This window comes from Bos javanicus, chromosome 9, assembly GCF_032452875.1.
Source record: "Bos javanicus breed banteng chromosome 9, ARS-OSU_banteng_1.0, whole genome shotgun sequence".
Lineage (NCBI taxonomy): Eukaryota > Metazoa > Chordata > Mammalia > Artiodactyla > Bovidae > Bos > Bos javanicus.
In genome coordinates this window covers 75,604,417-75,626,239 of record NC_083876.1, presented here as the reverse complement: position 1 = coordinate 75,626,239, position 21,823 = coordinate 75,604,417, and the positions used below count along the sequence as shown (strand labels likewise).

At 41.5% G+C, this 21,823-nt stretch overlaps 1 long non-coding RNA gene across 2 annotated transcripts; it reads right to left on the bottom strand.

The window, feature by feature from the left end:
* Positions 1–521: 521 nt before the first annotated feature.
* Positions 522–20,086, bottom strand: LOC133254081 (uncharacterized). Of its 2 annotated transcripts, XR_009738567.1 has the most exons (4): positions 19,272–20,086; positions 2,137–2,269; positions 1,366–1,502; positions 522–1,296 (listed from the first exon to the last, which is right to left on the bottom strand). It is a non-coding gene; the product is annotated as an uncharacterized LOC133254081 (long non-coding RNA). The 2 variants fall into 2 exon arrangements; XR_009738566.1 differs by having other exon boundaries at positions 522–1,502.
* Positions 20,087–21,823: the final 1,737 nt, after the last annotated feature.

Genomic DNA, 21,823 nt, shown 5'->3' with positions numbered 1-21,823 from the left:
GGAGAAGGCTTAGTAGAGAAAGGGAAGAAAAGAACCTATTTCTGAGTAATCATGATATACATTTTATTTGATTTTGATACAAGTCTTTTTCAAGTAAGTTCTATCTTTAACAGGCATATTTATGTGTTACATGGTATCTCATAGATCAGATCTACTTATAATTTTCAAAGATGACTTTGGAGTTCCTACTGTATGCCTGGCAGTGGGAGGGGGGCGCTGTGTTTACGAGGGTAGAAGCTAGAATTGAGACAGACTTCCTTGTGAATTGTGGTCCCATCCCTCACTAGTTGTCTGAAGTAAGCTTTGCTTTGTAATTCGTAAAATGGGGTTAATATCCTATCTCAGTGGGTCACTGTTGGGACGATGTAAGTGAAGTGCTTCAGGATCTTATCTGACACACAGGATGGCTTAATAAAGATCATTAACTTTTTTAAAAACAATGCTGACAGTAAAATTTGGCTTTGAATTTACAATAAAGTCAGGGAGATGAGACAGATAAAAAAAATTAAATATGTAAATAAGTATGGTTGAAGTGATTACAGAAAATGGGACTTAAAATGGAATCTAATAGAGCAATAGCTCTGAGAGGGATTCACTCACTTTTACTGAAACCTGCCACTCTGCATAGAGGCTGTAAGCTCTTATTTGTTCAAGCCTCACAATCATGCCCCGAGGAGGCATTTCTCCCCAGCTCCTGGGAAGAAGACTGAGGCTCCAGGAGGCTCCTTCTTTTGCTCCAGGTCAACAATTTGTTGGGTAGCTGGATGCCCAGGCCCCTATATCTTCCCCAGCAGGCTGTTCTGCAATGCATCCCAGAAGATTTCTCAGACTACTGAAGGACTGAGTGCCACTTAATGAGAGCCATGGCTAGTTCAATAACTCACCCATGTTAAGGCTTTTACTCCCTCTCCAATTCCCCTGCCTCTCATTCCTGTGCTCCGAGAAAAGTTTCTGAATAAATTATGTGCACTCAAGTCTTCACCACAGCTTCTTCGTTCAGGGAAACTCAGGCTAAGTAACCATGCTAAAATCAGCAGGAGCAAGGAGGTTACTGGATTTGAGGAGTTACTGGGGGAAAGAGAGAGGATGCAAGTCAGAGGGAACTGAAGCGAAAGGAAACAAACTGTAGTCTTCCAAGGAGGGATGCAGGGTCAGCAGGCGAAAGTCCGGGGCAATTCCCAGCCCAAAGCTGATCTTCTTACCCTCACTGTCTTCTGCCAGGACCCTCCATGGCTGGACCAGTTCTCAGATAGAGAGGAAGGGTTAACCTTGATGCAGTCTATAGAGGTCAGCCTCCTAGGGCAGAGAAGGATGGAATGTAGAACAGGAAGCAAAAAAATTCTTAGCACAACTGGGCTTACTCACACATCAGATTTTCCTCCTGCAGACCATGTCTCACACAATTGACTGTAGCTTCGCCTTGCTTCTAAAGGCCATCTTTTCAAAGTATGTCAATCCTTCTAAGATGACGTTCCTCTTCTGAGCACACAGGAATCGCTTGTCTGCAAAACAGATTATTTTTATTTATTACTGTTGAGCATGGGTTTCCCAAGTGGCGCCAGTGGTAAAGAATCTACTGCCAATGCAGGAGACACAAGAGACATGGGTTCGATCCCTGGAACCTGAAGATCCACTGGAAGAGGGAATGGAAAACCACTCCAGTATTCTTTCCTGGGAAAACACCATGGACAGAGGAGTCTGGTGTGCTACACAGTCCTTGGAGTCACAAAGAGTCAGACACAACTGAGCACGCACGCCATCATCCATCCATATATTTTATACATGTTATTTATAGTTAGAATGAATGAATATATGTTTGTATATTTATTAGAATTAATGAACAAATATTGATACATTATTAAAGTCCATAGTTTACTCAGATTTCCTTATTTTATACATATTGTCTTTTTTCTGATCTAAGACCCCATCCAGGATACCACATTAGTTGGCATGTCTTTTTAGGCCCTCTTGGCTTTGGCAATTTCTCATAGGTTACTTGCCATTGATAATCTTGACAGTTTTGAGGTGTACTGATCAGGTTTATTGTAGGATGTCCCTTTATTTGTCTAATATCTTTCTCTAAGATAGATTTTTGGGGAGAAAGATTGTTACGGAGTCCAAGCTCCCTCTGCTCACCACACGATAAGTCGATGAATCTGAGACGAGGTGTTTGGACTAGGAAGTGCCTCTATTCTGGAGCTGGTTGATGGAGAAGATGGCAGGCTAGCACCTCAAGATAACCATCTTATCCGGGCCTGGATGTTAGATTCTGGATTAGAGATGGGGGAGGGGGGAGGTGAGGAAACAAAGTAAAAAGACCATTTAATTCTAGCGAACATCTCCTAGAATGGCAAGCCTCAGGTAGGGGGATGTGTTAGTTTCACTTCCTTGCAGTTATTTCATGGGTGGTATAAAATGGAGTATCTCCTGTCATATCAACAAACAAAGATGTCACATCTATCTGTGATTCAGTCCTCTGCAAATGTGAATTTCTGAAAGCCGTAGATGAGGGGTGCCAGGGCACTGTAGTCATTTGCCACACAAAGAATTCAAGAATGTCACGTCCTTCACAGGTGGGCGGGGTCAGGTTATCTCCCTGGAGGCAGGCCATTATGCATGCTTATAATACCAAAAGTGGCAAGATAAGAGTTAAAGTCACAGAAGCAGATCCAGCCTAAAATTCAGCCTAAATTAACCCTTCCTAGTTACAAGATCACAGAGGTGAAGTATATTGTCATCACATCATATCAAAGGTACATCCTGTCAATCTGATTCATGACCATTGATGCTGACCTTGATCACCTGTCTGGAATAGTGTCTGTCAGGTTTCTCCCCTGAAGTTATTCTCCTCCCAGCACTTTTCATACTATTCTCTTTGGAAGGGAGTCACTATGCACAGCCCACACTTGAGAAATGGGTAGTTACATTCCTCCTACTTTAGGGCAAATACATCATTTAGAATTCTTCTGCATTAACTGAATATGCAACATTATATAATATATAATGGAATAGATAGCTATTCCATTCTAGTATACATGCATAGTAGCATTAGAATTGTCAGCCTGTACCTCCATGAGAAATAACCTCATCAACTGCTCATATACAGTTCCTTTTTACCCTTAGTCTTACAAACTCCTCTCATGTCCAAAGTGACTTAGGTCTGCATGTCTCCCTCCACCCACTTGGGTAAGATGGTCTAAAACATTCTTAATACATTTAGATTCCTTTTTCCCAATTTCATCAGTCTACAATGGTCTTTAATTAAAATCAACAGCGATGAAGTAATTTATGAAAGACTCTCCACGACAGTTTGCCTGATTACCGCAGGGATGAATCACGGAGGGAAAGGCCCGCATTTCTGTGCTGCTGGAGGCGAGCTCTGAGTCGGCTGGGCTGCAGTCTGGCTCACTGTGACCTCTGCCTGGGAGCCCTGCACAAGGGACCTGCCATAGTAAGACAGCCTCAGCTGTGCTGTGACGGTTTTGCGAGTGCATCTGTCCTCCGTGTGTTCAGGAGGGTGTGCTCCGATATAAGTCAGCCTTTAATATCCGGGTATTTGTGACTCTGAAACACAACTTTTGTTCTTACTGTTTAGTTCCTCAGTCTTGTCCAACTTTCTGTGACTCCATGGACGGTAGCCTGCTCGGCTACTCTGTCCATGGGCTTGCTCAGACAAGAATACTAGAGTGGGAAACCATTTCCTCCTCTGGGGGATCCTCCTGACCCAGGGATCGAACCCACATCTCCTGCACTGGCAGGCAGATTCTTTACCACTGAGCCACCAGGGAAGCCCGAAACACAACATACTTGGTTCTTTTCTTGTTCTTTGAGAAAAATCTACCAATTTCTTTTGGAGTCATGGAGCTATGTATAGGGTTGGCTAAAAGATTCATTCAGTTTCCCTAAACATCCTATGGAAAAACTCAAATGAACTTTTTGGCCAACCCAATAAATAAAATCTCTCTCCAGCCTCAAGAATAGTTTCTTCCTCTTATTTTTTCTCTTTCCCAAATAGGATTTATTTTTCTTGAGTGTGAGTTAAAAGATACTACAAGAAAAAGAGAGTTTAATAAAAAGGAAAACATGGGCACAACCCTAGCTTAATTTTTCTTAAAAAATGATGATAGTGCATCTAACTGGATAATGAAGAAAAGATTAGATATATTATGAAAATAATAACATCTCTGCTTTCTCTCTGGATTATGTAGCTGTTAAGCCGTTTATTTAATTTGTTGAATATTTTTTGGTTTTCACTCTGTTTATAAAAAATGGTTGCCAGTTTCAAGTCTCATTGAGGAGAAGGAGCCAGAGGGCATTGTAACAGATATGCACTAATCCTAAAACAGTGTTTGAACACGACAGCTGGCACTCCTTAGCAGGACTCAGGTGTTACAACCAAGTCTTAAGCCACAGCAGAATTAGAAAAATATCCTACATGGACACTTTTCTCAGTGGCATATAGTTTGAATTTCTATTTTCAGTGAACAGAAGGGGAAAGGACTGTGAAATCCATTTTCAGTTGGGGACATATGAAGAGGGCTTATGGAAAGAGGGAAGTTAAAAGATGAATCCAATCTTTCCTTTGAGAAAATAAATCAGAAAAGCCCTATTTAGACTGGACATTTGGAATACCATTGCCTTTGGGACTCTTTCAGTGGGAATGTTTGAACACAGATCCTTGGGAAATTGACCAGGCTCCTTGTGTCTGTGTGTGTTAGTTGCTCAGTTGTGTCCAACTCTTTGCAACCCCCTGGACTTTAGCCTACCAGGCTCCTCTGTCCATGGGGTTCTCCAGGGCAAATTACTGGAGTGGGTTGCCATTTCCTCCTCCAGAGGATCTTCCTGACCCAGGGATTGAACCCAGGTCTCTTGCACTACAGGAGGATTTTTACTATCTGAGCCACCAGGGAAGCCCTTCATTGCTCCATACTTTTCTTTATTTAAGTGTCTACCTGCCACAGAATTGTTGAAACCCTTACACCTCCTGGAATTGGAAAGCCAGTCCTTCCCAAACCCTGCCTTTTGGGGGAGAGGCATAGTTCAGGGAAGCCCTCCCTCGTCTTAGGGAGGTGCAAGCCAGCGTGAGCAACCTGACAGCGGGCCTCCTTGTGTTTTGCATCCGAGATGCCTCACTGGTCTCATCCTTGCCTTGGTCCCCGGAGGCACCCAACGTTATCTGCAAGATTTGAGGTTTAGGCACTACAGCAGCCTGGGCATCTCCCAGGCACATGCAGGAATGTGACAGCACAGGGTTCAGCTACAGCATTAGCCCCAGTAAAAATGAAGGGCAAGTTGCTATCCCTCAACCTCAGCTGTGCGAAATGAGTTTACTCCTCTGATCAAAATGCACCTAGAAGGCCCAAGTGCACCTGTAACCGATTAATCTCCCAGAGTCAGCCCAGTCTAATCTGCCTTCTTGAGTAGCTGAGAATGTGTGTTTTTGCAGCTGTGTAGTTTGACTATTTTTCCAGTGGCTTAGGGCTGGCTGGCTTGGTCTCCACGTAGATCCTCCTTGGCCCATTCTTTCTAACTCTGACTTCTGTCCCCACTACAGGTCCTCAGACCCACCCTGGGTGGTGTTCTGTCAATGATTGTTAACTTTTCTGTAATCAGAATGCCTAGATGCTGATTCTCAGCTGGGTTGTGTCTTTCCTACTGCAGGGAAATTAGCTTGTTCCTGGAAAAGTCTAGCACCTCAGTGTCTTGACTGCTCAGATTTTGCATATTTAGAGAAAGCTTTTCCTTATAATTCCCAGATATGACACTTTCCTCTCTACTCCCCCAAGCACCTGGCTTGCATTTCTCATTACTGCTTCCTCTGCCCTGTATTTACAGGGCCTGCCATACATGTCTTGCCCTCACCAGTCTATGGGCTCCATGAGTCCTGGGTCAGTATCTCATTAGGCTCTGATTCTTCACAGCATTTAATCCAGTGCATGTGGACTTGGGATGTGCCTCAGAAAAAAACAATTCTTAAACAAATAAACTAGTGAATAGTTGAATTTATAACTATCAAAGAATTCACAGAAAGCTTTGCCTCTGATTGTACAGGAATGTCTTCTTCCTGGTGTTGAAGCTTCTCTTTGTCAGCCAAAGAGCTGCTTTAGGGAGATGTTGTGGTCACTGAGGGGTGGCCACAGGGAGCGCTAAAACAGATCCGGGAAAGAGACATTGTCATGAGTCAAACTTAGGCACTTATTTGGATAATAAAGGGTAATGCCGGAGTTTGTAATAAGGTAGATCAGACAGTTACAAAAGTACAATATGAAGAAATAACTGTTAGTTGGAATCCTGTTGCTGTTAGTTGGAATCCTGTTGCTTTCAACTGTCAGTAAAAATGTATTTATGCTGGATAAGAGCTTTTAGACTCTATTTTTCCAAGTGTAAGTTTTCTTATGATTCAATACTATGTATCTGCAGAGTTGAGTCTGGAGTATTATGATTTGATAGAAAAATTCCCCAGTGTACCCATCAAACACTCTCTGGTTGGTTGTTTTCTTTTTTAAGTTTTTTTTTTGTTTTGATGTGTATCATTTTTAAAGTCTTTATTGAATTTGTTACAACATGGCTTCTGTTCTTTTTGTTTTGACTTTTTTTGGCCACAAGGCATGTAGGTCTTAGCTCCCTCATTAGGGATTGAATCCACACCCCCTGCACGGGAAACCAAAGTCTTAAAACCACTGGACCTCCAGGGACGTTCCTGGTCAGTTATTTAATTTAGAGTAAGCTAAAGGATGCCCAAGAGCTTGCCAATCTCTGAAACATTAGTTTATGCTTCCCAATGGTTTTTGAAAACACAATTATTTAAAAACAAAACAAAAGACACAATTACTCAGAGTGCTCGTTACTTAGAGATCCAAATGTACTTCTTGTCATAAATATAATTTAAATATTTAAATGTGATTTGTTATATGTTCAATGGCTCATTTGAATATATAGTGAATAAAATGTTAATATTTCAATAAGTAATATCTATTAACAAGACCTCAAAATGTATCAGCTATTTAATTAACACAATACCCACATTTTCCTCAAATACAAAACAAGAAGTACTTTCTGCTAGAAATTCCACACCATGATGATGTTCTCATCACAATTTGTGAACGACATTTTGTCAGAGCTGAGAGGAAGGGATTTCTCCTACAGCCCTGAGAGCCAAAAAAGTATTTATTTAAAACTCCGGTGGGAACATGTCGATCCCAAACTGACACACTGCTATATTTAAAACAGGTAACCAACAAGGACCTACTGTATAGCACAGGGAACTCTGTTCTGTGTTAAGTGGCAGCTTGCATGGGAGGGGATTTCGGGGAGAATGGATACATGTATATGTATGGCTGAATCCCTTTGCTGTCAACCTGAAACTATCACAGCATTGTTAATCAGCTATACTCCAATATGAAATAAAAAGTTAAAAAAAATTCCAGTGAGGAAATGAGCATGTCACAGGACCTAAGACCTAAGTAGGAAAGGAAGGGAAAAATCATCACTCGGATTAATGCCTTCTGCTGTAATTGTTCTCCTATCACCACGTCCATGGAACCAGAAAGAAGTATGGAGGACACAGAGATGAGTTACCTATGTATCATATACAAATTGAAATCCACTAGTTCCCCTCTCCTTCCCATTATTTCCCAGTGTTCCCCTTTATGAAACAGAGTAACCTGATATCATACACAGAAGACAGTAGAGTATGGCCCTGACTTAAAGAAAACTTCTGGTGAAAATTTAATTCCTTTTGCTTCACAAAAATATATAAATTAAGTATCCCTCAAATTCTTTATGATCTGACTTGAGCATGGAATCCCATTGACTCATATATAGCATGCTATGTTTTTTGGTCCACCAAAGTGTGTTTAAAAATGAGATTTTGTGGCTTTCCTAAGCTGGTTTAATAATGAGGAAGATAGTCAGGCTTGGCTTTTCCCTGTTTTAAGTTAAATAAGGTTCTGATAAAAAACAAACCAAACTTCCCCTTTCCTCTGTGTTTCTCCTCTTTCATAGCTTTAGATCCTTCCAAAATACCTATCAGATTAAGGTGGGATGCCTTCGAGATCACTATAGATAGCAGAAATTAACTTTTCAACAGTCTTAATTTATTAGGCATTATGCTAAAAGCTTGCTATTCATCATCACTGGGCAAAGATATATTTATGTGGGATGAGGTCTCCTTGATTGGAACCATAATCGTATGCTGTCTGTTGCTGCTTAACCATAATCAGTGTCCAGGGAATTGCACAAGTGATCCGGGATTTTATTTCAGAGAGATCCTGTACTATGCATAAGCTCTCTGTGAACAAATTCACCATGAAATCCCAGAAAGTCCAAAGATGAGTCATCTGGTATATGGTAGTTCTGGTATATGAATCTCTGATCAAGCTGGTGTTATCTGGTGTGTTGATCAGACTGTAAATGAGGGTGTGTAGTGGGTGGCAGATGTAGAAAGAAGGCAATTTGATGAATGGCAGCTGTTAAAATGAAACAAGGAAGGAGTAGCAGTAAATCTGTGGTTCAGGATACTCTACCATGTACAGAGGGGCCCTATGCTGACAGCGACAAGCTGGCAGAATCAAGGAAATGAATCGCTAACTTTGGAAGCATCGGAGGTGGCCAGAAGTTGAACACGTGCCCACAGAGAAAATGATTTAATTTTGTACACGCTTTCCCAGTTCACATGGACCCATCCCTGAATACACAGCAAACTCCTCCTCGAGAAGAAAAAACACACACACTCCTTCATTTCCCTGATTAATTTGTATTTTATATCAACATCATACATTTGGTTCCTTCTTCTCTTATTACAATCTATGCTTTCCTTCCTTTCTCTGGCAGAGTGAAATATGGAGAATCAGAAAAAAAAAAAAAAAGAGACTATCTCAACTTGTCCTTAAAACAGAGAGTCCTAGTGTGGCTTTTTGAAAAGAGGCAAGAGTTTGTCAACTCTATGGGGGGAAAAAAGTACCAAACTGTGCCGGATTTCTTGTTTGTTTTGTCTTTCTTTGTGTATGTGTATGATAATAGGTTCTGCATATGAGTTTGCAAAGTTGCTGGTTTAGGCAGGAGGATATTTGTACTGCTTGTCCTTGCTGGTTGAGGCAGGGCATGGGATCCACAGCTGTGAGAAGGGCAAGGACAGTTGGAATGGACACAAGGCACCTGTGTTTTCTGTTCATTCTCTACTCTCACTAGCTACTCATTCAGCTCTGGGTTATCTTTCAAAACCTCCTACAGGTTCTGCCTCTCAGGAAACCATTTTCAATATACATTCCCTGATCTCCAACTCCATGCCTCATGGATCATTTTCCCCGTACTATTTCTAGACTTTGTGCATATCTCAATATATTGAATCCTTAAGTTTGCATTCAGTTTACACAAGTATGTGAACCCCTACACAGAACTAATAGTGAATGGCAGAGTAGAGACCAAGTACATGTACATTTAACTGACCTGGCTGCAGTCATTTGGATATGGCACATGGGCAAGCCCAGGAATTCACTGCTCTCCAAGGGTAGGATCAATCTCATTGATACCTTATTTATTTTTTGGCTCTATAAGTTTCCCTCCAAGTCAGTTCTGGTCTGTTGTGAAATGTCTTTCTCATGAGCCACTTCCTCTTCCATCCTGTTAACACACAAACTCACATAGTCCAGGCAGAATGTTTCTTTGTAGATTCTAGGCAGTGATGGGGAAATGAAAATACCATATTGCATTAATCCTAAAACACAGATTTTTTTTTCACCTTATGAGTTGAAATTAGGGCATATCTTAACATTCATGACTGACATTGGGGAGTAGTATACTCCTCATTGGAGAAGGCAATGGCACCCCACTCCAGTACTCTTGCCTGGAAAACCCCATGGACGGAGGAGCCCGGTAGGCTGCAGTCCATGGGGTCGCTCAGAATCGGACAAGACTGAGCGATTTCACTTTCACTTTTCACCTTCATGCATTGGAGAAGGAAATGGCAACCCATTCCAGTGTTCTTGCCTGGAGAATCCCAGGGACGGGGGAGCCTGGTGGGCTGCTGTCTGTGGGGTCGCACAGAGTCGGACACGACTGAAGTGACTTAGCAACTTAGCAGCATACTCCTCATTGGAGAAGGAAATGGCAATCCTCTCCAGTATTCTTGCCTGGAAAATCCCATGGACAGAGAAGCCTGGCAGGCTATAGTCTACAGGGTCACAAAGAGTCGGACACAACTTAGTGACTAAACAACAACAATATTCCTCAAAACTAAATGAATGGTATTTTACCATTATGATTGGCCATGTCTTTTGCTTTCTGATTTGCACCTTTCTGAATTTGAATGATGGTGTCTTAGATCTCTTAAAATATGGTACTTAGGGAAGTAGTCCTACTAGCTAGCAGCCAGCCCAGCTCTACCAGGTTATATGGTGAATTCTGGATATGGTCCAAGTGGTACGTTAAAAACAAACTCCAAACAGACTTTTTTAGAATAAAATGAGAAGATCAGACTTAAGGATCAGAAGGCAAAGTTCACGTGATAGTCATTGTTACATCTCTGGCTTTTGACTATGTGCCTGCCATGTATATAATACATAAATCATTAAAATAATTACTAACAGCTCTGGGGTCTTTACTCTGTGGTCACTGTGTATTAAGTGCTTTTCATATATAAGGTCATCTAATGTTTAGGACATCACTTTGAGTGGGTTTAAATATGATCTCTATTTTTCAGATGCATAGAGATAACATGCTTAAGTCTGTAGACAGTAAGTGTCAGAGCTGTGGTTGGATCCCTAGGTCCATCTGACTTCAAAGGCCATGCTCTTGTTCTCAGTGCAAAGCTTTCTCCCCAGCAGATACTGATATTGGACAAGTGATATTTCTACTGATCTTGCTTGGTCAGAGTTGTCAATTTTTAATTTTCTTTCCCAATTGTCCACTTTCCCAGGCACCATAGTGTCCACTGGTCATTAAGTGACTAGATTTCATATTTGGATAAATATTGCTAATTTGTAATAAACAGTATGTTATATTTTCTTAATTTAATGATAATAGGCAAAATTCTATCAAAACCAAAACCCCCATAAGAGCCATTTCGGTTCATGATGGTATTATACTTCATAAGTGCAATATAATAGAGATAAAATTTTTTAGAAGTAGAAGGAAAAACAAGTACGATCTGTCTTTGATATGTCACCTTGAGGTCATGGAAAACTAAGTTCAATGGGCTTGAACAACCTTCTCTGTTTGGGCCAAGATCTGGTTTTTCCAATACCGAGAATCCCAAGCGTAACCTTAAGAAATGACTGAGGAAATTCGCTTCAGGTACAAAAGATTCTGTTAGACCAGTCAGTCACCTTTTCTCTCTCTATTCATCACAGAGCTCAGAATGAGCTGGAGGTTGGTGGGGGGCAGGGCAGGGGGAGTGCACACCATGCCCGCAGTGGGAGGCGCACTAACTTAGCCCAGACTTCAGGGAGCTGGTTCATCTCCCGCTGCTGGGTGTGGCAGGCACTCCCCTCCCCACCCCTACCTCACAGTCACCTGGAGGCCTTGTTCCAACATGGACTGCTGGACCCACTCCGAGTTTCTGATTTATTAGGACTGTGGTGGGTCCTGAGAATTTGTGTATAAACAAATTCCCAGATGCTGCTGATGCTGGTCCTAGATGCCACATTCGGAGAACCACTGGCCTCAACATTAGGAGTCCTAGGCTTGGATCCTGGATTCCTCACTTGACTAGCCGTGATGTAAGGAAACTGTGATATAAGGAGTCTTGGTTCCTTATCTGTAAACCGAATGATAAACTACCTGTTCTACCCATTTTATGACTTGTGTGAAAAGAAAATAATACACTTGCCAATTACTTAAAAGCCTATTATTATCATTACTAATCTTATTGTGAAAGAAATTATAGATTTATGGCACCCCAGCAAGGAGCTGGCAGAATGTTTTAATTACACAAGGCCTAGGAAACAATTCAGAGAATTCAGAGTAAATGTTAAACCCTGAAGTGTGCAACACAGCGGCATTAGGGACCAGCATGGAATGTGAATCGAAAGAACACGGGTTCTTATGTGGCCCTCCAAAGCTGCATGTATGTGTTCAAATCCTGGCTCCATAGGGCTGGAATCAGTTTCCCATCTAGAAAAAGAGAATGAGAGGACCCACCTTGCAAGCTTGTATGAGGGCTGTTCAGATAATGCATTTAAAGAACCAGCACAGTGCCTGACACACAGCTGGTACTCAACAAATATTAGCTCCTTATATAGATGTCACCTTTGGGAAAGATTGAGGGCAGGAGGAGAAGGGGGCAAGAGGATGAAACAGTTGGATAACAATATTGACTCAATGGACATGAGCAAACTCGAGGAGGTAGAGAAGGACAAGGAGGCCTGTTATGCTGCAATCCATGGAGTCACAAAGAGTTGGACACAACTGAGTGACTGAACAACAACAAATACAGCCATGTCCCACAAGGCAGCCAGCTTCCTAATCCTTAAAGGCCATATTCCAACAATGCTGCTTTGAATGAGTAGTTGGACTCACTGACCTCCAAGGTTCCTTCCCAATGAGACCCTAATGTCAACACAAGGCAAATGCATCTGGTCAGCTGCCAGCAACCAAGGACTGTTTCCTTTAGCCTTCTGACTAACAGCTATACCACTCATGTCTTTGCCATGACCAACCATATAACCATTAAGCAACACTTTCTGGAATTCCCTAGCAGACAGAGTGCTAACAGCAGAAAAATTGAAATTACAGGAGGATCAGTGAGTGGAGCCCTTTATTTTCCCCCTGGATTATGTGACAATCGAATCAAGTCTAAACCAGAGAATGCATGACGGTACAGTGAGCTCTTCACTCGTAGATGCCAGATAAGCTTCAGCAATCTGCTCTGGGTGGGTGGAAGTTCCAGACTTGCAAAACCTGGTAGTTAATAGAAGCAACAACTGGAGCAGAATTGCTGACTGAGTCGTGGAACCTGACGCCATGTCATGGGTCTGGAATGCAGTTAGCTCATGGTGCCATGCTGAACAGATTTGACTTTTATACCTCATGCTGATTAGAAGTTATTCACTCAGGCTGCCTGTCTTCTTGCGTATTACATGGACTCACACTTGGTCTTTTCAACTTGACATCACAGGCGATACAGATGGGCACGGGGTCCTTGAACATGCCAGCTTGTTTCAGCGATAGCAAGTGACTGCTGGACAAAAACGGGAGTGAATTTGCTCAGCTTCTCTCGTTCTCTTCCTTACTAGGTTCGTAGAGACTGGGAGAGTTGGTTGCCAGACAAGTGAGGAAAGGTGAGGGAGGGTACGGGAGTATAACTTGATCTGACAGCATTTGTTGCCTCTCTTGACATTCCTTGCCAGCAAATATAGAAAATGCAATTCTTTATATGAATGTCTAATATTTTATTTCTTTCCAGATAAGTGAGGAGTGAGATGCCTTTTTCTCATGAAAATACTTCCTATGATTGCAGGATAATACACTCTCCAATTTTCAGACATATTTTTTTTTCCTGATTTAAAGTAAATTTCCAACTTCTCTGCCCTCTGCTCTTCTGCTCCTGAATCCCAGTTGCCTTTAATTCTGAGGGCTGTTTCTCATTTTCTTCAATGGTCTCAGCCTTCAAAGTACTGACTTCTTTCCATGTGATTCATTGCCAACTTCCATGATGACTTCTAGATTCGTAGTCCTTCCATCTCATCCACTTAGATGAGCTCTGTTTTCATCCTGTCTCAGTCACTCCCCCAGCAAATTCACATCTACACTTGATCACAACTCAGATCTGCTCTGCTTCCAGGAGAACAAATTCTAAAATCTGTCTTCTTTTCTCTCCCTCATTCATTCTCTCTCTCTCTTTCCCTTCTCCCTCCCTCCTTCTCCTACCCGATCTCTCTGCTTTTTCTTTCAGCTTTAGTAAGACCTCTAGCCCATGATCCTGACCAGGTCACCTACTCCATTACCTGAATTGGTTTCATTGCATCCACAGGAGTCTGGACGTAGTGATTGATCATTTCAATTCACCAACACCTACGATCCCCTCTGCAATGTCTCTTAAAACTTTTCATTCCTACTGGTTCTTCTGTCCTATCTGTTCTTCCTTTCTTATAATCTGCTTTGCTCTAACCCATATTCATTCCTGTTTCTAAAATGATCATCCTGATTTTCAATCTCCCTGAGAGCTTGTGCAGCTCATCCTCCAAATGTGTGTGTATGTTCAGTCATGTCCGATTCTTTGCAACCTCAAGGACTGTAGCCTGCCAGGCTACAGTATTCTTTTCCAGGCAAGAATACTGGACTGGGTTGCCATTTCCTCCTCGAGGGGATCTTCCCAACCCAGGGACTGAACCCATGTCTCCTGCATTTGAAGGTGGATTCTTTACCATTAGCCACCTGGGAAGTATCTTCTACTTTTCCCCATGGACTTTCTCATCCCTACCTTAAAAAATACCATTAAAAAAAAATCTATTTCAAATAACACCTCCAGATCCCCCCAACATCCCTTCTCAGTGTTATATTTCTGCACTACTTGTAATGCTTTGTATATTTGTTTTATATTCTCTGTGATGAGATTCAGTATACAGCACACGAGCTTTGGATTTAGAAAGAGATCTGGGAGAAGATCCCAGCTCTAGTATTTACCAGATGTTTGATCTTGGGCAAGTCACTCCATTTCACTAAAACCAAGATTGCTCTTCTGTATAAAGGGGATAATACACTCTATTTCATGGGATTGTTTTAATGATTAAATGAGATGAAATGACTGCCATATAATAGTCATTTAAGAAATATTATTTCTCCCCTTTTCCTCCATTCCTTGTGTCCTTGAATATGCCTTATTCATTTTGTAGCCATTGAAGTGTCAACAGGGTTTGGTCCTTTTTTTGTTTTTGTTTTTTGTTTGTTTAGTCACTAAGACACGTCTGACTCTTCTGCGACCCCATGGACTGTTAGCTTGCCAGGCTCTTCTGTCCCTGGGATTTCCCAGGCAAGCATACTAGAGTAGGTTGCCATTTCCTTCTCCAGGGGATCTTCCTGACCCAGGAATCGAACTCAAGTCTCCTGCATTGGCAGGCAGGTTCTTTACCACTGAGCCACCAGGGAAGCCCTATTTGATCCTTATGGACCTTCAATAAATATTTACTGAATTCACATGCCTATATCATTATCTTTTTCATGTTGAAAGTTGTAACTCCAGCGACAGTGCTTTGTAAAATTTGCAGTCCATTTTTCTGCTTAATTTTAGTAAATTTAAAGCATATACTGAGAAAACAATAGGTTAGCCTAGTACCAACAATTCTGTCTTCTCCATTGAGAAGGACCTGTGGCTGTGTGTTCTGGGTCCTGGCCTGGAGTTGAGACAGTTTTTTTGTGTGTGAAAAAAACTCAGTTCTAATAAGGACATCTGAGAAGATTCCCCTTCTGGTTACTGACTGAACATGATCCAATAGCATTGGGCCCCTCTCCTAGATGCAGAGCTAACATGAAATGAGCTGGGGAAGCAGATGCATTTCTTTGAATGCAGAGGTGTTACCAAAAGGGTGTGTATGGGGTCTGACTGCTTGCTGCCAATAAATAGGCCAGGTTGATGGAAAGGAAAGTTTGCCTTATTTCAGGGTGCCAGCAACTGCAGGGTTGGGGGAGGGGGGAATAGAGGACATCTGTTCAAAGGCTGACTCCCCCTCATTGGGAACCAGTGGGACAAGAGATTTTACAGACAGAAGTGGGCGGCGGGGAGGCAGCTATGTTTAGAAATAGCAAGTCAGTTCTGACAGTCATCTTCAGATTGGTCATCGGTGGTCTGACCAGTGCCATTTTGATTGTTTTAGGTGTAGTTAATCTTCAGTTCCAGGGCCCATATGTTGCCATTTCTTTGAGGCCAATTCTGGAAACTGTGGCAGCTTATGTTGTGAATACAGTCTGGTCATCACGTAGTTAATTTCTCCACCTGGTGTCTTAGTGTCTATAAGACAGCTCACGGGATATGGCTCAGAATATTATCTATAACCCTTGAGAAAGAACTAAAAGTCCTTGACTATGCTCAGTGACTACATTATTATTATTTAGTCTCCTTTGACGGGTTCCTTTGTTTCCATATTTCTCGTGTCTCTGATAAAGCTTATTCTTTGACTGAAGCTTTCCACATGCAAAAGCAGGCAGAGGACATGGTGGGGTCAAGGACCACAGGGGCCTGCTCCATTGCAATCTCCCCTTTTCTCTGAAAGAGAATAAATTTTCATAGCACCTAGGCAAACATTTGAAAGTTACTAGACGTTTCAATGCAGTCCATGGGGTCGCTAGGAGTCGGACACGACTGAGCGACTTCACTTTCACTTTTCACTTTCATGCATTGGAGAAGGAAATGGCAACCCACTTCAGTGTTTTTGCCTGGAGAATCCCAGGGATAGCGGAGCCTGGTGGGCTGCCGTCTATGGGGTCACACAGAGTCAGACACAACTGAAGCGACTTAGCAGCAGCAGCAGACGTTTCAATGAGGATGATAATCAAAATGCATCTTGTATTTTTCTCTGAATATATTTTCTGTTAATGATTAAAGCAGATGTACACTGTATTAATACACTTAATAGACCACAAACAGGCTGTTTTAGTTAACCTAAAAGTTCAAATTAAATCACAATAGGCCAGAAAGATTTCCTCATACCAAATATGTGAAAATTTCTTCCATCATTTTCCGCTTTTAATTGTAACTCCTTTCCTAGAAAGCACTGATAGTCAAAAATATCTTTCCAGCACTGCCAGAGTGGCTCTTCTGCCTCCTCTGGGTCCATCCATACCCCTCAGTGCTAGGCCTCCTTTTTATTTATATATTTGCCTAGCTGTCCATGTTGAATGAAAACTAATCAGATAACATGAATAGGCTCAGAGATATGTTATTAGGGAAATGCTTTATAGACCATACATTTCATTATTTATATCCAGCTGTCATGCAAACATTGTACATGTACTTTAAATAGTAAACTTAGAGCCAGGAGTGCTACATATGACAGCTTTCCTGGACAATTTCTTCATCTTGAACATTAGGATCAAAAGTATGATTAGAAACAAAACAATTATTTTCCATTAGAAATCTGTCACCAAAATCAGATCAGTATTCCAGGACAACTTTGTTTTCTTAGAGAGAAAACCAGATTCAGTCTTGCATCAGTTTACTGTTAGTAACAAAGTTCATTTAACTAATTAAATTCAATCTAATCTTAATTCTGGCAATGTAAAAAAATTTTTTTCAAAATTCCTTTTTAACAAACCCTTTGTTATATAAACCCTTTGTCATTTTTGATATCCAAACAAATTTGTCCTGTATTTCCTCATCCAGAAACAAACAACTGTAGAAAAAAGTTATTATCATTATTTTTCTTCAACAAAAATACCTCTATTCTTTATACCTTCTCTTTGCCAACAATACATATCCTACTTGCTTTGTATACAGAAATGTTTCCCTTATTATTTTCACATATTACAATTTTTTACCCTTAAAACCTTAACAAAACCAAGAAAAAAGTGATTGAAATGTTACATCAGCATTTTCTGATTGCCAAACTTAAGAACATATTCCATAACCTCAAAAAATTGCATTTTTTATAGCATAATTTTTCTTCGGTGGTATAATGTGTATGTTTAATAAAACTAAACATCTTTAGTTTCCCTCTTGGTCTTCAGTTCAGTTCAGTCACTCAGTCGTGTCCGACTCTTTGCAACCCAATGAATCGCAGCACGCCAGGCCTCCCTGTCCATCACCAACTCCCAGAGTTTACCCAAACTCATGTCCATCAAGTCGGTGATGCCATCCAGCCATCTCATCTTCTGTCGTCCCCTTCTCCTCCTGCCCCCAATCCCTCCCAGCATCAGGGTCTTTTCCAATGAGTCAACTCTTTGCATGAGGTAGCCAAAGTATCGGAGTTTCAGCTTCAACATCAATCCTTCCAATGAACACCCAGGACTGATCTCCTTTAGGATGGACTGGTTGGAGCTCCTTGCAGTCCAAGGGACTCTCAAGAGTCTTCTCCAACACCACAGTTCAAAAGCATCAATTCTTCGGAGCTCAGCTTTCTTCACAGTCCAACTCTCACATCCGTACATAACTACTGGAAAAACCATAGCTTTGACTAGATGGACCTTTGTTGGCAAAGTAATTTCTCTGCTTTTGACTATGCTATCTAGGTTGGTCATAACTTTCCTTCCAAGGAGTAAGCTCTTGGTCTTAAAAGAAGACAAAAGTAGGTAAATTCAGATTTGCTTGATTTGTAAGTGCTTATTTCTATTTAAGGTCAATTAAATAGTCCTCTTTTACAAATTAACCTCAGCAATATGATCCAGAGACAAAAGCATATATTGAGACATACAAGCATCCTGTCAGAGATCTCATTGTTTCATCTTTATACATTTCATGAATCAGACATTGCAATTAAACTGATCAGTTTATGGATAATAGTCAGAATAGCTGAATTTACAGACTCGGTTTTAAAAGGCTTCCCTCCTTTTATTTTTTCCTTAGTTTGAAGTTTTACAATTAACCCAAGGCTGGAGTTCCAGGCAAAGTGGATTGTATTTGTATTTCAATGACATGATAAGTGTTAACTTAGATTTTTCTCCTAGGCATATTTTTGTTTTTTCAGGATCTGAAAAAACTGTTTTACCAAGCTAGTTTTTTCTAACTACATATGTGAAACAAACTGGTTTTTGGATTTTCAAGAGTTTCATCTTAACCAACTGTCTCTCCAGAGTCTAAAGAATACTATTGCCATGTGAAGTGAAGTGGCTCAGTCGTGTCCGACTCTTCAAAACCCCGTGGACTGTAGCCTACCAGGCTCCTCTGTCCATGAAATTTTCCAGGCAAGAGTACTGGAGTGGGTTGCCATTCCCTTCTCCAGCAGATCTTCCCAACCTAGGGATCGAACCCAGGTCTCCCGTGTTGCAGGCAGACACTTTACCATCTGAGCCACCAGGGAACCCCCATACATTGTCCAAAAAATAAAATTACCTTTCTTTTTCTTTAGTCATAATATTACAGCTAAAATTTTTCTTAATAAATTGAACCTAAATTTCCCATTTTACAAAAAGCAGCAAGAGTACCAATCATACAAGTGAAATACACACTCACACACCAAATGACAGATCTATCATAAATCCTCTCCAAGGGTGACTGGTACGGAATCCCAAACACTTACCCAAAACAAATGGTACTCAAACAGCAGAACCAACTGGCAAAATGCCCAAATAGCATTAGCACTCACAAATGGGAAGGTTGCCCGTGCACACACCGGTAGACTTACCCGGTCTCGGAGCTCATCAGCTTATCCCAAGTGCAAGTTTCCATTCTATCAAGAAAAAGCATTAAGTTGGCAGCCAGTGCTGAGCAGGGGAGAAACAGGGAGAATCCTTGAAACAAATAATTTTGGCAGATTCTAGGAGCGTCATCCAAATCCTCTACTTGTGGCTAAGTAGCCACAAGCCGCAAGCACATACACTGTCATGGCCACAGCTCTCCCCTGGAAAACTCAGGAGAACCATGAAAGCACAGGAGCCAGCAGTAGTCAACCCCACGCTGGGCGACAGATCTGTTACTGAAAGGTGTATGTGGGGTCTGGCTGCTCGCCATTCAAAAGCCAATAAACAGCCCAGGTTGGTGGAAAGGAAAGCTTGCTTTGTTGCAGATGCTGGCAGCTGGGAATGGGGGGAGCAGACATCAGTCCAAAGGCTGACTTCCTCCCACTGGCAACCACTGGCAAGAGCTTTTATAGACAGAAGTGGAGGGGGGACTATATGCAGAAACAGCAGTCAGCTCTGACAGTCATATTCAAATTGGTGGTCTGACCAGTGCTATCTTGATTGTTTTAGGTGGAGTTAGTCTTAAATTCCAAGGTCTTTGAGGCCAATTCTTGGAATTGTGGCAGCTTATGTCATGGGTATAGTCTGGTCTCATGTAAATTAACTTAACTTCTCCAGCTGGTCATCAAGTTAACTTCTCCAGCTGGTGTTTTAGTATCTAGGAGACTGCTCACAGGATATGGCTTAGAATATTATCTATAACCCTTGAGAAAGAACTAAAGGTCCTTGACTATACTTGATGACTACATTATTATTATTTAGTTTCCTCTATTTTCCATTGCACCCACATTTCTCACTTCTATGATTAAACGTATTCTTTGACTAAAGATTTCCAGAGGCAAAAGGCAGGCCGAGGACATGGGGAGGTGGGGCAAGCACCTGCTCCATTTCAGAGGGTCCCCCTTATGACAATCTCATAGTATGACAGAATTTCTGGCAAAATAACTGCTGCTTCGAGGAAAAGCAAGGCTTAAAATTGGGTGTTTGTTAGAGGTATGTGATGTAGTAGAAAGATCAGTGAACTTGGGGTGGAAAGGCCTTTACTCACATGATATATTATCATGATATATATATCATATATATATGTGCTCCATGATATATTGGCTATGGAACCTCATGCAAGTTACTGGTATCTCTTTTACCTTTAAGAGATGATAACAAGGGACTTCCCTGGTGGTCTGGTGGCTAAGACTCCACATTCCCAATGCAGGGGGCCTGGGGTTGGATCCCTGCTCAGGGAACTAGATCCCACATGCAGCAACTAAAGAGTCTGCATGTTGCAGCTAAGACCAAGCTCAGTAAAATAAATAAAAGAAACAACCCAAACAAAAAACTTGTACTCATTTCACTGTAAAAATAAATAAATAAATAAAGGTGACAGCACTACCCATATCACAAGCTGTTGTGAGTATTGAAAGTCATACAAGTGGAATCCCCCACTGGAGTAAACGGCATATTCAGAGAGAGCAGTTAACAAATATTAACAAGTTGACATGTACAGAGCAATTTCTCGTGAAAGACAGACCTAACTTATGTTGCAGACATATGATAATATACATTGTGCTGTCATGGATTACCTAGGTACCTGAAGGACAGTTTTAAGGTGTCAACTTGGCTAGGCTTTGGTGACAAAATGTTAAGCCAAACATCAGTCTAGATGTTGCTGTGAAGGTTTATTTTTAGCTGTGATTAAGATTTAAATCGGTAATCTTTGGGTAAAGCTGATGACCCTCCATAATGTGGGTGGGCCTTGTTTAATCAGGCAAAGGCCTTAAGGAAAAAAGACTGCAGTCCCCTGAGGAAGGGGAAATTTCACCTCCAGACTGCCTTCAGACAGAAGCAGCAGCATCTCTCCTTCCCCCATGTCCAGCCTGCCAGTCTGCTCTGCAGATTCTGGGCTTGCCAGGCCCCACAGTTGTGTAAGCCAATTCTTGAAAACAAATCTCTTTACGAGATATGCCTCCTATGGGTTCTGTTTCTCTCAAGGACTTTGACTACTACAGCCTGCTTTGTTCACTAGGTGGTAATTGAATGTCCAGGGGTTATACCTAATTCTTTATATCTTCCAATAGCACAGTGCCAGGTTCATAGTAAATATCCATGTTTATTGAAATGAAAAAGAAAGGAATATCTTGCATTCTTATACTATCTCATAAGAAAGGTGTTTGCACATATGTCCAGTGAATTCATTCCTCTACTTATTTATTACTTATTTCTCAGACATTCTAGGGGTAGTCTATTCCATATTATTGTGCTTGACCAAGATGAGGCATAGAGAAAGCCAGAATGCCTCCTCCTTAGAAGCTATTTAATGGTTGATGTGAGTGGATGAGGCTGATGCATACATGGAAGATAGAAGTAGACATCAGGAGCCAGTGTATCCAGGTGAGAGAGCATGAGAGCCTAACTTTAGACAGGAGCAATAGGGAGGAACAGGAAGGGATGAATTCAAGAGAGAAATGGTAGGAGTTGAGAAACAAGGGAGCAGGGCATCTTC